The following is a 22,622-nucleotide window of genomic DNA, read 5'->3' on the forward strand; positions in this document are numbered from 1 at the left end:
TATTAGCTCGATGCCAAAGCTCAAGGCATATTGGCATATCAAGAAGGTATCAGAAAGAAGCAGAAACAAATTGAAAATAAGCATGCCATGAGGCCGGTATAGGAAGAAAGTATGGAAAACAACTCAAGATAACGCTTTACGCCGACATGAGCTACGACATTTCTAGACCATTGAATCCCTCATATCGGGAAAAATTGCACCGTACCTGAGTATGCAGCGACATGTCCTAAAGGGTAATAAAAAGAGTAAGAAAGGTCTCAAAGCTAAATTCACAAAGGATGATGGAGAGGACGATGAACCCAAAGGACACTTGGGATGACAACAAAAGGAAATTTTAGCATCAGAAGGGATGAAAATTGTAGCAAAAGGAACAGCGATTGGTAGTTTGGAAATTTTCGAAGAAAGGAAGAACGCTGCTCTTCTGAATGAAAAGAGACCCATACCACCGGATATTAGAAAACATTTCACGAATCACTGATTATACTGAAAATGAGAGCATATACTATGAAATTATATGAACCATCAACGTGATGTTATGCCCAACTACAATTGCAAGAAGGCCACACCGAAAAGCCAACAAAGAATAACTACTGACGAAGTGATCACCGGTACAAGGAAATAAAAGATAAATATACTTACGTTGCAATAGAGTCGTGATGGAGTAAGAATTGCCGTAGTCCTATACTTCTGGCTTTGTATCGCGAGATTTGAGGGAAGGAAACTAAAGAAAAAGTTGTGGCAGGAGCTCAAAGATGTTGTGAGCTATGAAATTAGTTTGAACTCGGGTTATAGATTGTCCCAAGCGATATGTATCGGAAACAAAAATGGTGTGGGAGCATTATGTATATATGTATTTTGGATATTGATTTAACTAGTCTTGGAAAGGAATTGGGGAGAATAGCTTAAGCAACATAACCATTATGCTCACTAGCGACAAAGTAATATTGGATAAACATTTGGAATGTAAGGGTAAGAGAGATTGTGACAAGGATGTAAAGGATTAAAGAGCCTGACTAATGAACTAAAATGAGTCAGTACAGTGTATATCTAAGATCAACGGGTACAAAAAAGATAGCTCGAGATGGCACAAAAGGAGTAAACACAAAGAGGGCGCCGTATTTGAGAAAGCTACCCACTATCAGGAAACAAGGAGTGAGAAAAAGGGAGTACTCGCAAAACAACGAGTAGTTATGGCATTGAAAGGCAAAACTACGATAATGGAAAAAGAACGAGAGCGGGATATTAGTTAATTTTCGATTATGTGCATGAGCACAAAAAAGAGAAAGAAGTCGACTGAGTGCAATAAAAGAGTTAAAGAAGAACGAGAAGAGACTGACCCAATTTATAGTCTAAGCACATGGTAATCAGACTCTAAGGGGAGGACAACCGTTCTGGGGAATCAAAGATGATGTCGTGGGTTTACAAACTACGACATCCGAGGACGAATGTTTTTAAGGGGGAAAGGATATTACACCCCCAAAATTTTGCGCTACCAAGACTGTAGACGGCTTAGTATGAGCTTAAAGAAGAGTAAAGTCATACAAGGATTAAGGATGAAGATTATATTATATGAGTAGTATATGGGAAGTTGAGCTAGTCTTAAGAAAGACCCTTAAGCCAAATATGGACATAAGCCCTCCAAAAGGATAATTTAAGGAGATGTTTTCGGACGGTCTGACTTGGAGAGGCCAAAACGCCGTTATAAGTTTGGAGTTTGGAAACTCACCAAAAATTAAAGTTGAAAGTAATTGAAATAGATTTCCAACCATAGGCAGTGGGCCCTCATACGATATCGGGATCAAAAGTTATGGGCATTTTATGAAAGGCTGTCAGGGCATGAAGTTAACCCTACGTGAACGCGCCAGGAGATGGCATGAACACGCAGGGCAAGACCCTGTAACTCAGCGCGAATGCGCCACGTGGTTGCGTGATCGCGCTGAGCAAATTTTAAGTAGGACCAGTCAGAACTTGGACCGTTATATAAAGGGGTTACCCTCTTATTTCTTCAGCCCAAAACCCTTAAACTCTCTCTAATATTCTGCAAAATTCCCCCAAATACCCAACAACAAATTTTAAGCTTAAACCAGGTATAATTCTCGAATTTCGATCCATATAGCGTATAGTTACGATTATAAAATTGTATAGCGTCGCGTTTCGGCTTAAGGTCAAGATGGAGGAGTGAAGATGTAGCATTATTATTGGGAGAAAGGTATGAACCTCTTATTATTAATGCTAATCTTAGTTTATTTACGGAGATAGGACTGTTAAATAGTTATAAAATGAATTTTGTTTGTGAAAATATGGGATAAACACTATATGGAATGTTTGTGGAGTATTTTGATATTGAAGATATTATGGGTGGTGTTGGTATTTTTGTTGTTGTTGTTGGTTGTTGAATTATAATTTTTGGCTAGGCATATAAACAGAGGAGATGCTGCCAAAATTTCGGCAGATTCTAGAAAGATTTATTTGAAGGCTTAGGATAAGTATATAACAATGGGCCTAATCATCGTATGAATGGTCTTATATGTAGACCTGCGGGCTCGGACGGATAAACGTAGGTAGTTTAAGGGTGAACAGGTATGTTAAGGCTCGTCCCTTTCTTTCAGAGGCATGATTCCTATGTATGACTCCACATATATTTCCATCCCCTTCTTACCTCCAAAAGTTAGACGTTCATGATTCTTAATAAGATTCTTATGCTACTAAAGAAGAGATGTTTTCTATGATGATTATGATGACGATGGTGATCTCATGTTTAAAGGTTCCAAGCTTATGGTTTCAATGTGAATATGAATATGAGAATGTTGAGCTATTTCTTGATTCTTAATTTTAGTCATTGATGATGACTCTTTTACTAAAGGTTCCAAAGTGTATAAACTGACGCTTTATGAGAACTATGATCTTATTCTATGTTTTCCCTTGATGTTATTCTTCGTTGATAGTCTCACATCATAATGCTAGTTCCCTCAAGGTGAGACATGACGGTCTTGATTATTCCATAACACAATCGGAGGTTAGCGACCTTAAGTCACTCCGATAGAGTTATAGCTTTTGTTTGGGCTCTTATGCATGCTTATGTGATGAAGATTATGCCGCGCCTATACGGCCGGGCAGCACCACTACGGTGTACGTACTGGGCGGCTTATGGATGATTACACCACGCCTATACGGCCAGGCAGCACCACTACGGTGGGCATAGTGGGCGGCCTATAGATAATGATAATAACACCGTGTCCATATGGCACGGGCAACACCACTAGTGGGTGGAGTAAGATGATTACCCCGGACGCGAGCTAATGATGTTATTTGATTCAGACAATTATGTGTGTATGTATGGTATGTTTTAAAGGTAAAAGTGAGCATGCATGATTCTAGCTCAAGATGCACTCAGATGCACAGGTTACTCTTTTATCTCATGATATGCTCTATATTTTCGTCATGTTATTATTCATGCTCTGTATCCCTTACTATGTTATTATTCATACCTTACATACTCAGTACATTATTCGTACTAACGTCCTTTCTTCTGGACGCTGCGTTCATGCCCGCAGGATCAGGTAGCTAGCCGAGTGAGCCAGACCAGCAGGATCTCTCGTCTGTCTCAGCCAGCAAGCTCCATTTAGACCGGAGCGACCGCCCTTTTGGTATGCTCTTTTTGATATACGGGTATGACAGGGCGTTGTCCTGTATTTTCTACAGTCTATATTCTATAGAGGTATGTAGACAGTAATATGTAGCCGTGATGTTATGCAGCCTTGTCGGCGCTTGTTTTGTTGTACAGTATATGTAGCGGCGTAACCGGCTTGCACTGCTACTCTCAGTATTTATGTTTATATGTATGCATTGCCAGGAGATCTCGAGACGGTATTTCTTTTGTCAATTGTTCAAGAGATAGTATAGCTCAGTTATAGATCATGTATGGCCCAGGTTAATCAGTGAGAAATAAATACAAGCATAGGAGTGCTTGGCCAGTAGTGGTCGGGCACTCGTCACGGCTCATCGATTTGGGTCGTGACTTATATATTATGATATTGATGGCCACAGTGGTTTGACGCGTTATATACGCATATATATAGTACGGCAGTGCTATAGACACATCCCGGATAAGGTGGATATTATTAGGATGATGATGATGCCCACAGAGGCTTGACGACGCTATAGGCGCATATAAATATTATATTATGATGCCGCTATATGCACGAATATACTGTATTCATGCATATCATGGCCCACGGTGACAATATAGAGCCAAGGTTGAGTTTCTTGTTCCTCTATTACATTGATGTCTTTTTTTATGTTGTTATCTGCCTTATATAAATGTTTTGTATGGCCTTGTCAGCCTGTGGTTTTTGAGGTACAAATGTTGGTGAAGTATTAACACCAGATATGAGTATCTAGCATGATTCCTTCACTTTGGATGATTGAGTCATGGACCAACAAAGATTGCGGTCCCCACAGGTTGTGGATTATCATGTCATCGATCAGTCTTACGATCCTCCTATTGAGGGCCACGCATTCATCAGCAGTGTGGCTAGGTTGATTCTTATGGAATGGGCACCTTTTATGTGTATGGATTGGAGCATAAGGATGTAGCTTCTCATAGTTGTGGCATGTCCCCCTAACTGTAACGACCCGTTTGGTCGTTATAGTGCTTCTGATCGATTCACCCCCGTTGACCCTTCCCCGAGTCCTATTAGTATGATTTTGACCTGCAGGGATGGGTGGTATGGTTCCCAAGGTGATTGGGCGAGATTTATGATGGCTTTTGTAAAATAGAGGCTAAAAGTGAAAAATATTTGACTAATAGTTGACTTTTGGGTAAACGGACCTTTTTCTAAAATCTGTCGATTCTGGGAGGTTCCGATGGTCAATTATGACTTAGTGAGATTTTTAGTTCAGTTCCCGAGGCACTCGGGAGCATTTTGAGTTATTTGTTGGAAAGTTGGTCTTTGGCCATTGGGTGTTGACCCTGTCAAATAGATCTCCTTTGAGAATTTTGAGATCACGAGTGAGTCCGTAGTGTGTTTTTAGGTATGGTTGCATGTCTGGTTTGGATCTGGGAGGCCTCAGGTGATTGTCGATTTTTTGGGATTGAGATTGTGAAAACCAGAAGTTTTTTGGTGTCTGGTGTCTGCTGTAGCGGCACCCGATGTGCCATAGGGAACCACCCACATCGGCAACCTGGTCCACTATGGCAAGTGATGTTTGGTTTTTCGTGGGTCGCCATAGGGGACTAGGATCCGCTGCAGCGGGTGACGGGACCAAAATCCTATTTAATTGCCTAGTTAAACCCTTCATTTCATATTCTATCATTTATTGTTCCTAAGAATCTTTGAGGCAATTTGAGGAGGTTCTTGGCTGATTTCTCTCGTGGGTAAGTTCTCTAACCAAGAATTCATTCCTTTACCTTTCCATGCTAGAAACTCCATAGAACTTAAGAAGGACGATGGGTTTTGATGTCTATTTCATTATTTGAATTTTAGACCTTCAAAATGAGATTTGTTGGTGGATTTGACTAATCTAAGCAAGGAATTTGATGAATTAGTGACTAATGAGATTGAACCTTCCATTTATGTTGATGAATTGAAGGTTTGCAAGTTAGGGTTTATACCCAAATTGGGGGTTTTTAACTTGATGATGAAATTGACCTATTCTTGTGTTAATGTAGCAATATAGGTATCGTTGTTTCTCGCTTGTAACATAGAATTAGATAATGGATAGACTATGAGTACTTGGAGGATATCTGAAAAGCTAAGGCGGAGTATGATTGTTCGTGGCTCCCGATCAGCTACTAGGTAGGTTATGGCTTACCTTTTGATTAGACTTCAGTTAGCGAAGCATATGTAGAAGTTAGTTATTGATGGAGAAAGCATGTTAAGGCTTCGGGTATGAAGTTGGGATGGATATCATTAGGTTGGTATTGTTGATTGACTAATGTGGGCTAGTCGCCATGATTGGGCATGTTGCCCTACTGGCTATGTGTGATATTCTTTTGACCGACATACTTGCCCCTCTCCCTCTTGTTATCCCATTGTTATATGAAAGTGAATTGTTGTTATTGAGATTTGGAATGTTGAACCGCATATTATAATATAAATCTGAGGACTTGTAGGATTGATGTGTCAAATTGAGGCTGAGGAAGTGTACGGGATGGATTCCATACTTCATGTGTGATCGTTGCCTCTTGTTGTGTATTGGTTTGATGCCATATGTGTGATATTGGACTCATTACTTAGTTGTCATATTGTGATTATGATACGGCTGTCTCTCACTTATCTTGACATTATCATGTATAATGGAAGGGCTTGACTTGATATTGATATTGTGATATGTGTCCATATGTGGAACGATTGGGATTGATATGATTATATTAATATTGTCATTTTGCATTGCATTTATCCTCATATAAATATTGGGTTGTGCGCCGCAACATATATATAAATATTGGATTGGGTTGCGCGTTGCAACATATATATACATATTGGATCAAGTTGCACGCCTCAACATATACATAGATATTTGGATCGGGTTCCACGCCGCAACAAGGTATATGGACCTCGCGAGACCCCATGGGTCATGACTATCAAGACATAGAGGTATTCCATCTGTAGCATGTGTGCACCATATGAGACAGTTGGCCAGTGCATTGCATTGCATCACATCGTATGTGCATTCATATTACATCCATTCATATCTCTAATTCTGGTTGTTCTATTTATTGCATTGCACAATGCATTTCAACATTGATTCCTTAGTTGATTATTGACTTGAGTTGTCGTGTGATTGAATAATACATGTGAATTGATGGACTCGAGGATTAGATACTTTCTCCTAGGCTACAACTTGATATTAGAAATATGGTTCTCATTACCGTGAGATGACTTGTATTTTCTTAATAACCATATTTAATTGCTTACTTGCCTATTTGTTGATTTCTTTCTTTTATATATGTGAACTAATTGTTGTCGGCCTATGATGCCTATTCAGTACGTGTCATTTGTACTTATGCTACCTTGCTACACTCCTTTTCGAGATGTAGAGTTTGAGACAGGTTCCACATCCTCTCCTTGTGATTGATTTCCGAGGCCTTTGCTGACGAGTATCTAGGGTGAGCACATGGATGGATCCGCAGCCCGGATGACCCTTCATTTATTACATGTCATATTTTTTATTCCAAGACAATATTTCACTTATTCAGACTTGTGTATTTCATATTCAGATTTGTAGTAATGTAGTGGTGGCTCTTGTGCTGCCTTAGACCAGATTCCTTAGGATTGTATGTATTATTTTCGCGCTTATCTACCTATCCTTATTTATATCTATGTTTATGACTTATATTTCTATTTTCTTAATTTCTTTATTGTGGTTGAATGAATAATTTTGGAAAGGGTTCGCCTACCAAGGTGGGAAATGGTAGGTTCCCGTATAACCAGTGATTTCGCTCGTGACATCCTTAGTCTTCATTTTCTCATAAATTTCCTTGCATCGCACATGCTTTGGTGTTACTCGGTAGGGGCACGCATGGGCTTTGAGGGAGATTTCCCACCAATTTGGTGACGGTGGATGAGTGAATCCTTGAGGTATCTCATAACTATCGGCTTTGGCCGTAGAGGCAGCGGTGGTGGCCTCTTTGGATGGCTAGCTTTGTTCTTGCTCATAAGGCTCGGATTCATCTTCGGGATCCTCAGTCTCTTCTTTAGGTGTTTCAGATTTGACCAGAAGTGATACGTAGCTTTGTACCATTCCCGTGACTTTGTCTGAGAGGTTCTCGCTATAGTGTTCCAACTCAGTAGCCTCTTTTGGCCGTGGGCTCCCAGCCAAATCAACGATTCGGTCGGCCTCTTTGATTTTTTCTTTGACCAAATTGGTTTTTCCTTCTAGCCTACGGATCTTCCTACAAAGCGACTCTTTATTTTCTTCTCCGCTAAATGTGTTGACCATGGGGGTGGTGTCAGTTTGGTTTGAACGTCCATGATATCAAGTCAACCTTTTAAAGAGGTGTAAACGGTTAGGCTTTAGCTGATGGAGCCTTTTGGGTATTTAGTATTGCTTGTGTCTTTCTTTGGGGTGGTAATTGGAATATAGGATTAATTAATCATCTAAACGGAATACATGAAGCACATAAACACATAATCACACAATCAATAATTCCAATAAAATATGCTACTCGTGTTCTTAAGACCATTTTAAACCAAGGTCTGTCTAATCATTTTGAAACAGTATTGTGCTATTTGCATTAAACCATTGCCCCTATAAATCATGGTTTTCATTAATAATATTTTCCCCAAATGGGTTACAAAAGATGATAAAGCATAAAAATAAAATCCGCAGAAATAGCCACCAATGGCAGAGGAAGAAGCTCTGTTGGTCCTAACCTTCTTGGCCCTTCGAACGGCGGTTTGAATCCGAAGACGAGTCGATGTCAACAAAGTATCCATCAAGAATCCTTTCCTTGTGAATTTCATAGTTGCGGTCTCGTCTATTGCTTTCTTCATTCGATCATCGAGATCCAACAAGTATTCAGGTGTGAACCCTAACTCATGTGTCAAGCTAGCTATGATGGCTTGATCATTCGATCTTCTCCAAGTATTTGTCATGCTTATCATCATCTCACCTTTTAGTCAAATGGGCCTTGATCTCAGCCATGGAGGACTTGTCTTGAACACAGTGATAAAGGTTGGGTCCAGGGGTGAGGGTGCCTTGAAATTGTGCCCTCAACCAATCTTTGTATTTTTTGTCACACCCAGGGTGAAACCTATCATGAGCTAAAATCTTAAGACCCCAATTTATGCGACCATTCCACTCTCAGACTATATCCCTAGCATATTTAATCTTATCCTCCTCGTATTCTATCATATACTCTATCATGTTCCCTACTTGGGGTATTACTTAGGTTCTACCAAATTGTCTCAAGACCTTAGAAGGTGGTGAAAAGGGCGGATCCCTCGGATCTCCATAAGTGGTAAGAATGGGAATTTTCTTCTTCTAACTATAACCTGGGCATATATGATTTTAGGGAACATTCATTGATGTTGTCTTCTTTAAGCCTTGATGAAATAAAGGCCCAACCCTGTTTGGTCTGATACCCAAAATTTGGATAGTGGGATTTGAGCCTATCCTTTATATTTTAGTCGCTTAGATATTGGGGACCCTCGGATTTGTTCAAATGTTTGATGATCCACCACTGTAATAGCAAGTTGCGCCCTTAGAAGTACTTATAGTGGTTTCTACATAGGCTTAAGGCTCGGTACATATCAGTAAAGATGATGGGGACCAAGTCAAAGTATTTGGTTTCTTCATTTGTGGTTATTCCATGAAAGATAGCATGGGTGATAGAAATGACTCGGGTATCTATGGCTTGGTGTCTGCCTTTGGGAAATACAATGATTCCCAAAAAGGCATATGCCAAAGACTAAAGGTTGGGTAGCTTCACAATCAGCAAAGGTTCAAAATTCTGTTGAATACTCCATGTATCGTCTTTTGGTTCAAAATCGGTTGTACAAATCCCTAAAGGCTACGGTCGGATAGATGATCAAATTGGCATGGGATAAGGATAGTAGTTTCAGGATTTGGTCGGGGGTAGGTTTATATGGGATTAAGAGGTTATTGTTAGACCTCGTAGTTTCGTCCGTTGAGATTCGTTAGGCGTTAGTTGTCCTAATCACGGAAACAGGAGTTACCTAAGGATATATGAGATTACATGTTCCCATATTATGGGTTTACGGGTTTAATCCCATGAAATGAGCTATGGAAGAATTTAAGAGCAAACAAATAAAGGAATGGAGTTTGTAGGAACTTTGGTAAAACTTGGCAAACCTTTCGGACAGAATTTTTGTCTATATTGGTGGGGGAATATCTCCTAGAATATGAGGAGTTTTGGTGCGTTTATTTTGTCCAAATTGAATTTCATCGAGTCTAGTTTCCAACGCAACAAACCGCTCGTCAATGTGACGTCTGAGTAAAAAGTTATGGCCATTCTACGACAGACTATCTGAGCAGAAAATTTCTGCGGACCATTTGACGGCCCACAGGAATTTTGACGCCCCGCAGAAAATTCTGCGGTCCGTCAAATTGACACAGCCCATCGTCAAATGGTCACAGTGACCCATATTTGACTGGGTAGTTCTACGGACCATTTTGACGGTCCGTAGGAATTTTGACGGCCCGTCAAAATTGGTGCAGAATTGCCCGACGGGATTTTAAGTTCCGCTTTATATAATTTACTCCACTTCATTTGGACATTTCAACTTACCAAATCAGATCCAAAAGCTCTCTAAAAACCCTCTCTTCCACTCCCTAAATTAATCCAAGCCAAAATCCAAGAGAGATTAAATATCAATAAGCAAGAATCAAGATACCCATGTGCTAGAGGTCTTACTAGGGTTAATAAGCTCCAAGAATTCTTTGGATATTGAATCTAGGGTTTTTCTTCAAGTGGAGAATTGCTATCCAAAACCCATTCCTACACTATCAAAGGTAAGTTTTATGGTCAATTCATGTTATTTAGAGTATTGAGGGGTTGAAAGAACTGGATTATAGAAGGAAATAGAAAATGAGTTACAAATATAAGAATAGTGACATTTTTGAGTTGTAGCTTAATATGAATCATGATTCTTCGTATGTTACTAGTATAGCTATGTTATAAATGATATCAAGAACATAGGAGAAACATTATATGGGGATGAAGGTAATGTTGTATTAGGACCATGGTTATGGATGCCCTTGAAATGGAAGTAGGAGAATTGAATAATGTATAGTTGATGAAGATTATTGAGTATGGATATTGTTATTGACGTTTGGGAGTTGATATGTAATATGAGAAAAGTTTTATAAACAAAGGAAATGCTGCCCAATTTTCTCTAGCATTAGTAAGCACGTTCATATAATCGATTAGCTAATGTTAATGCGAATTGTCTTGAAGGTAGAAATGTGAGCAATAAAGGAGAACAGTCAAGCGATGGAATTGTTAAACAAAAGAGGTATGTAAGGAAAATCCATTCCTCCTAAGGCATAAAACTTCCTAATTTTCCATGATCTTCCTATATAATGGAAATTATGAGTCCATGACCATACAGAGCTACTTACGAACATGATAAAGAAAGGAGATACGATACGAGTATGTTAATGATGATGATGAATTTAAGTATGAAGAATCCTAGAGTAATATAAAATGTCCACGAAGCTAATGATCCGAAGTATAGTTCCATTGATGATTTCCCTTGTGTACACTCACCTTAAAATGCTAGTCCCTCCAAGGTGAGGTATGACGATTATGATCACTCCATAACGTAGTCGGGGGTCCACGACCTTATGTCACCCCGACACAGCCATAGTTGCCTTCAAGCTCTAATGTATGTTTTGATGATAAATGTATAATGATGCTAAGTTATGATATGATCATGATATGCCTATGAGATATGTAACAACGAAAATTTTATGTTGACTATATAACAATACGATTCCACTGTGCTTAGGTGGCCGGACATGTCACCGCGAAGGTGAGCTGCTTATGGTTCCACCGTGCCTAGTTGGCCGGACATGTCACCGCTAAGGCGGGCTGCTTATGATTCCACCGTTCCCAAAAGGCCGGACATGTCACCGCTAAGGCGGGCTGCTTATGATTCCACCGCGCCTAGAAGGCCGGACATGATCACCACTAGTGGGCGGCATATGATGGTTAACCGGAGCGGGTTAATGATGATGGTATATATACGATATGTTAATGTATGTGCTGTGACGGTATACGTACTACGAATATATATATATATATATATATATATATATATATATATATATATATATATGTATATGATATATAAATGATATATATATGAAATGCAACCACTCTTATAAGTCAAGCAGGTTATATCTTCATCGTATGTGTTATGATTTCTCTGTTGTATTCATTTCATTCATGGCTTACATACTCAGTACAATGTTTGTACTGATGTCCGTTTTCTTTTGACGCTGTGTTCATGCCCACAGGTAGACAAGGAGGTGATCCAGACTCGTAGGAGCTATTAGCTGACTTGAGGGCACTCTATTGTTCCGGAGGTGCCATTGACTTATTCTTTTGTGTATATATATGTATTTTGGGTACGACGGGGTCCTGTCTCGTCCCTATGTCTAGCATTCTAGTAGAGGCTCATAGATACGCATGTGTGGGTAGTATGTTCTCACGATGTTACTATGGTATATATATAATTATTTTGATAGCCGAAGGGCTTACGTATATTAAGTAATTATGCTTCCAAATGAAGAATGATTTTATTCTATGATTTAAGTATAAAATTGATTAATGTACGCTTTATGAGTATGATGAGTAATAGAATAAGTGGTGCTCGGTGGTTATCCCCGGGTACCCGTCATGGCTCCTAGTCGGGTTGGGACAAAAGTGGTATATGAGCAGTTCAGTCCTAGGAAGTGTCTACGAGCCATGTATAGTAGAGTCTTTTTTATGGTGTGTTGCGCGCCACACCAATAAATAGGAGGCTACAGGGCATTTAGGAAAAATGATCATCTTTCATCTTAAGAGATCGTGCAATAGAGCTGTATTATAAGATTATCCCCTTCCTAATTGTGCGTTATCATTTCAGCATAGCTGATGAAAGGAAAAGCTACGGTAGCCCAGAAGGGCAAGATAGTGGTTGAAGAAGGGCTTGAACGGGAGCTGTCTATGAATATGGAGGAAAGCGAACCCCAGAATAAGGCCCTACCTCGGTTTTCCCATACTTCGCCCACTTTAGAGGATCAAAGGGGAGCCTTAGCTTTAGCTCCAGCACCCCCAGTTCCTCCCCCAGATTCCTCGGGCCAAGAGATGAGACAGGCCATTCTTCTATTTACTCAATTGGTAGTCGCTCAAGCTCAGCGACAGGATGTGGGCCACGGTAACAAGGGTTGGAGAAAGAGAGCTAGTTCTTCAGGTTTTGATCGTGAGTTTAGGGGTTCTCTGGGGCAATAATTCTGTAGGAACTTAGTTCATTCAACAAGTAATGCCCCTCCACAGTTTCCCAGACCCAGGTTTGATAGATCTACTTATTATAGGCCACCCCAGAGTCTCAGAGTTTCCAGTTCTCGGATTCGGAGTGGTTCTAGTCAGACGAGATCACCGGTACCACGATATACTCAATGTTCTAGGTTACATTGGGGACTGTACTGCTTGTGCTCGTATGTTTGTTATGCCTGTGCTCGGCCAGGCCATTTCAAGCGCGACTGCCCATCGCTATGTGGTAAAGATAAGGTTCGGACTATGGGAGTGGTAGCTGGCTCTTCATCATCGGTATGCCCTCAAAGTCAAAGGCCAGAGATGTTAGTAGACGGTGATAGAGACCGAAGAGAAATGCCCCGTCCAAGTGGATCCCAGCATCATATCCATGCGTTAGCTGAGCGACAGGATCTTGAGTCTTCCCCCGATATTGTCCCAGGTATATTGCTAGTATCCTCTTATGATATGTATGCATCGATTGATTTGGACCCTATGCTTTCATGTATCACTCCCGATGTGATGATTGTGTTGAGGTGAAAAATCGGAGCCAATCCAACAATTTGAGATGACTATATTTGTTAGTGACCTAGTGATAGTCAGAATGGTGATTTAAGAGTAAGCTGATTGACAATGAGTGAACTGTAATATGTGTATGTATATATGTTGAAATTCTAGACCAAGAGTGCAGACACAACTTATGAGACAAGCTCTATTATTTATATCCTTTAATGGTAAGTGATCTTGTGTTGCTGAGTTGCATATTATGTGTGTCTCGATATATGTCCTATTGAGGCATCAAATGTGTTTTCTGGACTATGTGCAGGTTTGGGTTTGTTATGCTTACAAGAGAAACTTTGCCAAAATTTTCCTAGAATCTAAAGGAGATAAGATATAATCTTGTAAAATGTCTTAACGGGAAAAGATGTTGTGCCAAAAAGTAATGGCAGGACGAGATTAAGTTAGGAGTATCGTCAACAACTACAAGAGATGAGTTAAATACTATTGAATTGAGAGTAATGGAAATTATATAACTGACATTGATACGGTAAAGAGAAATGCTAGAGTAAATTAGGGAGACTGGTAGTGCTAAAACACGGCATAGGAGAGGAATGGTAACTCTAATATAGTGCGATACTGGAGTATTGATTGGATGGATAAGCACAAGTAAGATATGATAAGTTTATTAGCAAAATAAAGTAATAGCATGACTAAGGCAGGGGTATGAAATACGAAGGGGTATAACGAATGTGAAACCATTGGTAAAACAACTTATATGGTAAGTGTAATAGGGCTGATTAGAAAGAGTAACATGTTGAGTATGCTTACTTCGCAAGGTTTATTCTATTTTACGAGTAGGCTTGCGAACGACGTAAAGAAGTGGCACTCTATAGCGTTGATTATGATCAAGATATAATGAGAGCGTGGCAAGAACTGTAATACAATGTAAGTAAAGTATAGTGAGGAAACGACTAAAGATGTGACATGTTCTATATGAATAAAGAATGAATGCAAGTGTGAAACCAACAAGCGAGCCATGGGGCAGTAGATGAGAAAGCTTATAAGACCTTGTTAAGGGAAAGTCCAGCATAGAGGTTCCTCAACGACAGAAATGATAGCAAGCAATGACAAAAAGGGAAGACAACTTGAAAAAGAAATTAGGGAAAAATGATATGGCAAAGTAGTAACAGTTGGTGATTTGTATAATCGAGATCACGAGTGATATCTTTGGCTGAATGTAAAAGACCAAGACTATGGAAAGGTGAATAACGAAATAGAAAGATTGTTAGGAGAAGGATTAACATAATAAGGATGAGAGGGGATGATCAGAGTGAACAGAATAAGTTTTGGAAGCGAAGAACGAATTGTATAGAGGAAATATATCGGTACTGAGTTAAGAATAGGATTCCTTGTGCGAAGAATAAAGGATTGATTATAAAAAGGGAGGTAATAAGATAAATTGAGGAGGAAAGAATGTAATGGAATAAGTGCGGGTATAGAAAGAAAAGGAAATATACGAAGTGTGCGTGCTTAAGAAGTAGTCGTATTATGAGAAAAGGAAGATGCATCTCCTACGAATATCCTATACCAAGTTAGAACGAGTAAAGTATATGACGTAATGAGTTGAGAGAAAAAAATGTGCCCATGAATTACCAGTTTACCGTACGATGATAAAGCGATAGAGCAAAGCTATCATCAACGATAAATACAATATGATTATGATTAGTTTTGAAATCAATGTTGAGTGAGACACAAGAGTAAAAGAATATGAGGCATAAAGGGTATTAGTTGCGCATGTAACTTAGGCCCTGGAAAACAAAGATGACGTTACAAGTGAATTTTGAGCATCGAAGAAGAGAGCAAGTGACATTGCATGTATGGTATGGATAACTAGGCATACTACTATTGTGAGCATCCCTATGGGAGCAAATAACTTGGGGAATATTGTAAAGGATAGCAATGATATACTGGAATAGAGGCGAGGGAATTGATAGTAGAGTCGTTTGTTAATGATATTGCGAGTTATAAGTGACAAATAAGAAGAGACATAAAGTTTTCTATAATAAAATATAAGATGTGATAATCAGAGGACTAATAAAGGAGAGAAAAGAGTATGATGGGATAAGTTACATCAGATAGACAAAAGAGTTTTGGTATACGTGAGATACAAAAAATAGAACGGACCAAAGGAAGGGAAGTTTACGAATAAAATTAGATGTTCGTACACGAATCACACAACAATGGTTATGTAACCTGTAAGTATTTACATATTGAGAATGAAACCAATGGCGTATGTAGAAAGAGGAGGAGGGGTAAACAAGAATAGTGTATTTGTGATACTCCGGGTCTGTTGAGGGAGAATATATGGTAAATTAAGTCGAAATGTTGAGTCGGAATTATCATTGAGGACAAATAGGACAATTACTCTGGATGTGATATAAGTAGATGTTATATGTTTCCTATGATAGCCCTGAGTTGGGTTAGATTATTTACGAATTTGATAGGATCATTGAATAAAAGGGGGTTTTACCAGAAGAATATTACGCCTTCGAACTTTCATTTTTGTATCATTATGGTTATAGCGAATTTCCAATAGCTTACCAAAGGGTTATGAAATTCTCGAAAATTATGAAGTCTTGAATGAGTCGACGAGGGACACCTACGACAAGACATCTCAGATTGAATTTATCTAGCCTCTCCAGATGTAAATCAATACCATTATTATGGTCACATGGAAGAAAGAAAGTGGGATAGATTTCCAAACCATGTAAGACTTAATATCATTATTGAGCAAGAAAAAGGATCGACGAGACTTAGAATTTCAAGTGAAACATTGGGTAGTCTTGAAGGTGTTGCTAATTAAGGGTGTCATGAGCTTTGGCAAAAAGGGGCAAGCTTAGTCCCCAGTACATTAGACCTTGTGAGATTGTACGCAAGATATGCCAAGTGGCTTATGAATTAGACCTACCTATGGATTTGGAGTCAGTCCATCCAGTTTTCCATGTATCAATGCTTCGTAAGTGTATTGGAGATCCTTCTAGAATTATGCCAATAGATGATATCCAAGTTACTAAACAATTGTCTTATGAAGAAATTCCCATTGCCATTTTATATAGGCAAGTACGAAAGCTCAGAACTAAGGAGGTAGTTTCAGTTAAAGTTTTATGGAAGAATAATAATAGAGAGGAAATGACTTGGCAAGCCAAAGAGGACATGAAGTGCAAGTACCCGTATTTATTTTCACCTTCAGAAGATATTCAGGCAGAACCCATTAACCTCAGGTATGTAATTATTTTCTTGATGATTACTTGGTCGTGTGTGGCCATGGTTATTGTCGTGTTGTTATAGCCCTGTGAGGCGATGTATTTTGGGTTGCTGTGCAGGATGGTAGTTCCATCTTATAGGGGAAACTCTGACGAAATTTTTGCAGAATCCCTAAGAGTCTATCATTCAAGGACGAATGTTTCTAAGAGTGGGAGAATGTTACACCTCGTAGTTTCATCTGTTGAGATTCGTTAGGCATTAGTTGTCCTAATCGCGGAAATGGGAGTTACCTAAGGATATATGAGATTACATGTTCCCATATTATGGTTATATGTGTTGAAGCCCATGAAATGAGCTATGGAAGGATTTAAGTGAAAACAAATAAAGGAATGGAGTTTGTGGGAACTTTGGTAAAACTTGGCAAACTTTTCGGACATAAACTTTTTCCAAATTGGTGGGGGAATATTTCCTATACTATGAGGAGTTTTGGTACTTTTATTTTGTCCAAATTTAATTTCATTGAGTCTAGTTTCCAACGCAACAAACCGCTCATCAATGTGACGTCTTAGTAAAACGTTATGGCCATTCTACGACAGACTGTCTGAGCAGAAAATTTCTGCGGACCATTTGACGGCCCGCAGGAATTTTGACGCCCCGCAGAAAATTCTTCGGTCCGTCAAAATGACACAGCCCTGCGTGAAATGGTCACAGTGACCCATATTTGAGTGGGCAGTTCTACGGACCATTTTTACGGTCCGTAGGAATTTTGACGGCCCGTCAAAATTGGCGAAGAATTGCCCTACAGGATTTTAAGTTCCGCCTTTATATAATTTACTCCACTTCATTTGGACATTTCATCTTACCAAATCAGATCCAAAAGCTCTCTAAAAGACCCCTCTCTTCCCCTCCCTAAACTAATCCAAGCCAAAATCCAAGAGAGATTAAATATCAATAAGCATGAATCAAGATACCCATGTGCTAGAGGTCTTGCTAGGGTTAATAAGCTCCAAGAATTCTTTGGATATTGAAGCTAGGGTTTTTCTTCAAGTGGAGTATTGCTATCCAAAACCAATTCCTACACTATCAAAGGTAATTTTTATGATCAATTCATGTTATTTAGAGTATTGAGGGGTTGAAAGACCTGGATTATAGAAGGAAATGGAAAATGGGTTACAAATATGAGAATAGTGACATTTTTGGGTTGTAGCTTAATATGAATCAGGATTCTTCGTATGTTACGAGTATAGTTATGTTATAAGTGATATCAAGAACATAGGAAAAACATCATATGGGGATGAAGGTAATGTTGTATTATGACCATGGTTATGGATCCCCTTGAAATGGAAGTAGGAGAATTGAATAATGTATGGTTGATGAAGATTATTGAGTATGTATATTGTTATTGATGTTTGGGAGTTGATATGCAATATGAGAAAATTTGAATGAACAAAGGAAATGCAGCCCATTTTTCTCTAGCATTAGTAAGCACATTCATATAATCGATTAGCTAATGTTAATGCGAATTCTCTTGAAAGTAGAAATGTGAGCATTAAAGGAGAACAATCAAGCGATGGAATTGTTAAACGAAGGAGGTATGTAAGGCTAATGCATTCCTCCTAAGGAATGAATCTTCCTAATTTACCATGATCTTACTGTATAATGGAAATTATGAGTCCATGAACATACAGAGCTACTTACGCACATGATAAAGAAACGAGATACGATACGAGTATGTTAATGATGATGATGAATTTAAGTATGAAGAATCCTAGAGTAATATAAAATGTCCATGAAGCTAATGATCCTAAGTATAGTTCCATTGATGATTTTCCCTTGTGTACACTCAACTTAAAATTCTAGTCCCTCCAAGGTGAGATATGACGATTATGATCACTCCATAACGTAGTCGGGGGTCCATGACCTTATGTCACCCCGACATAGCCATAGTTGCCTTTAAGCTCTAATATATGTTTTGATGATAAATGTATAATGATGCTAAGTTATAATAAGATCATGATATGCCTATGAGATATGTAATAACGAAAATTTTATGTTGACAATATAACGATACGATTCCACCGTGCCTAGTTGGCCGGACATGTCACCGCGAAGGCGGGCTGCTGATGGTTCTACCGTGCGAAGTTGGCCGGACATGTCACCGCTAAGGCGGGCTGCTTATGATTCCACCATGCCCAAAATGCAATACATGTCACCGCTAAGGCGGGTTGCTTATGATTCCATCGCGCCTAGAAGGCCGGACATGATCACCACTAGTGGGCGACATATGATGGTTACCCGGACGCGGGTTAATAACAAATATTATATAAGTGTCAATAAGGTTCCATAAGGACTGGGAGTTGAATGAATCGATGTGAGAAAATTTCAAAATTATTTAGGTTGTATGACCACTTATATGGACCATATAACTTATACGGCCCGTATAACCATTCCAGTGAAGGGTGCAACCATGGTGGGATTATGCGGTTCATTTATACGGACCGTATAAGTTATACGGACCGTATAAATGGTCGTATAATCGGGTCAGGTAGTGTTTTTTTCTTCTTTTATATATAGGGGACCCTTGTTCTTATTTTTCATTACTCACTTTTCCCAAACTCTTAAAAGCTCTAGAACCTTCCTTATAGCATATTCCACACAAACCAAGAGAAATAAAAGATCAAATAGCAAGAATCAAGGTATTCAAGTGTTGGGAGACTCACTAGGGTTTGTAGAATTCAAGAATTCCTTGGAAATTGAAGTTTAGGGTTTACTCAAGTTGGTAACTTGATCCAAAGATCATTCTTGTGAGATAGGAGGTTAGTTTTCATGTCTATTTCACGTTATTAAGCATGCTTGGTTGTTGAAAAACTTGGATGAAGGAAGAAAGTAGGAGATGAAGCTCAAATATAGATTTAATGATATTTTTGAGTAGTAAACTAACTTGAGTTATGATTCTTAGTATGCCATAATCATAATCTTGTTGTGGGTGGTACTAATGATGTTGAGGAAATATTGTATGTAAGTGAATATGGTGTTGTGTTGTAACTATTGTTATGAATTACCTTGGAAAGGAGTTTTGAGAATTGGACGATGCTTCACTTGAATGAAGCCTCTTGATTACGGTATTGTTGATAATGTCATGGTTGTTTGGGAGTTGTTTTGGACTTTTGTAGGAGTGGATGAAATAGGGGAAATGCTGCCCAATTTTCGCTAGCTCATGAATTATACTAGTTTAAACTTAAGAGTGTCTTTGAAAGCCTAACCATGTATTAACCCTCTTAAATGTAGATTTCTCCGGCTTTGGAGGTGAACGTTAAGTAGTTAAGAAGACATAAAGGTATGTAAAGCTAACCCTTCTTTCTTAAGGCATGATTCAATTGTTGTATACCTTCAAGTGGAAATCCATAAATGTCTTCTATGATGGCTTTATTCCTAGAATCACTACAACACATAGTTCTTCGCACTCCCATGAAATCATTGATTCCATCCTATGAAAACTGATCTTCTAGGGGAAAGATATTATCACGACCCAAACCAATGGGCCGTGACGAGTGCCCGACCACTACTGTTCAAGCACTCCTAAACTCGCACTTACAATAAACTGAATAACCTAGTGGTCTATTTCTAACTTATCTCTGAATGATAGCATCTGCTGTAATATTTATACAATGAACTCTACCTTGGGAACCCATAAACAGTCCACATGTTTGTACATATATAGGCATGCGTGCAAAGGATGACAACACAGTCCGATATGGCCACTACGTACACTGAACATAAAATAGGAGACCACAAAACTACATGACACTTCCATTATTTACAACTATCTACAGACCTTTATGGAACATAAGCTGTAGAAAAGACAGGACAAGGCCCTGCCCTACCCACATATCTAAATAGCAAAATAGCATACCGAAAAGGGTTGCAACTCCGAACCAATGGAGCGCACTGACTGCAGCTGAGGGGAGATTCTACTGGTCTAGATCGTCTGGCTGGCTACCTGATCCTGCGAGCATGAACGCAGCGTCTGCAAGAAAGGACGTCAGTACGAATAATGTAATGAGTATGTAAGGCATGGATAATATCATAATAAAAAATATAGAACATAACATGAGATAAAGATAACCTGTACATTTGATTGCCTTTAAGGCGGATACTATAGATGCTTAAACTTTTAAAGAAAACAATTTTCTTGCATGTATACACAAAAATAGTAATGCTGCGGAACGTGCAGCCCAATCCAAAAGTGTCAAGACCCAACTAGTGAGCCATGACGGGTACTCGGAGCTGACTACTGAGCACCACCCTTCATGCTACCTATCATACTTGACCTCTGCATACATCATTCTCAACACAAGACTTATCATGAAACAATCTCCAAGTATCTCCCAAAATATGTATATGTGCATAAGCCCACGAGGCTATAAAAATGATGTACAAAATATACAATGAAGAAGTAACACAACACCTATAACCCACACATTAGTATCTACGAGCCTCTAACTAGAATAACATAAGCATAAGGACGGGACAGGACCCCGCCATGCCTCAAATATGTACACAAAGAATATACCAATACCAATAGGCTGCACCTCCGGAGTAGTGGGGTGCTCTTGTAAATCTGCTGAGTAAGATCCTAAGCGTCTGCACCATCTCCCTGTCTACTTGTGGGCGTGAACGCAGAGTCCATAAAAGAAAAAGACGTCAGTACGAATAATGTACTGAGTATGTATGGCATATAGATCAAACATAATAAAGAAGTACGAGAACATGAGATGAAAAGATAACCTGTACTTGGTTGCCTTTTAAGGCGGAATCATGCATGCTAACTTTCATAATAAACAACATCATATCATGTATACATATATAAACTGCCCGCCCATATAGGTACGGTGTGATTATCATTAGCCCGCGTCCGGGGTAAACATCTCAAGCTGCCCACTAGTGGTGTCTGCCTGGCCAATTAGGCACGGTGTAATCATCATCATAGCTGCCCACTAAGCCTGTCGTAGTGGTGACTGCCCGGCTAACTAGGCACTGTGTAATCTCACATATACATAATCTAAAGCATGCATGAGGGCTTAATTAAAGGCTGTAACTCCATCGGAGTGACGTAAGGTCGGGAACCTCCGATTACGTTATGGAATAATTCTCATCACTCTGTCTCACCTTAGAGAAACTAATATCATGAGGTGAGATAACAACAAGAAGTAACATCAATGAAAGCATAAAGATAAGATTTTCAAGCTCATCATAGCATCATTATCATGGAACATATCTCATCGCTATATCGTAAGGAGCTCTTAAGGAACGTAACTTTCATCATTTGGGATGTAAGAAGGTCATAGAGATATGGAAAAGAAATCATAATATAGAAGTCATGCCTTTGAAAGGAGGGGACTAGCCTTACATACCTTTATGTCTCCTTAACGATTAAGCGTTCTCCTTACAAGCTCACAACTCTACATTCAAGAGAATTCGTACTACATTAGATCATTAGAAACATGCTTAAGGCTAAACTAAAGCGACTAAGGGCTAACAAAAATTGGGCAGCATTTCCTTTGTTTTGGCAGCTTTCTCCGTATAACGTAACAACTCCCAAACATCAATAGCGACACTCATAATATCATAATCAATAGATTTCTCAAGTTATATATTATTCACTTCTCAAATTCACTTCCAACCCATCCGTAACTATGAGTACAATACAACACCATTTTCATTCTTGATATATTATTTCTTCAATGTTACTAACATCATTCATAACGATTTTATACTCACCTCATACTAAGAATTATGTGTCAAATTAATTTACTACTCAAAGTGCCATTATTTCCATATTTGAGCTGATATTCTACATTCTTCTCCAGTC

Source organism: Lycium barbarum, chromosome 3, assembly GCF_019175385.1.
Source record: "Lycium barbarum isolate Lr01 chromosome 3, ASM1917538v2, whole genome shotgun sequence".
Taxonomy (NCBI): Eukaryota; Viridiplantae; Streptophyta; class Magnoliopsida; order Solanales; family Solanaceae; genus Lycium; species Lycium barbarum.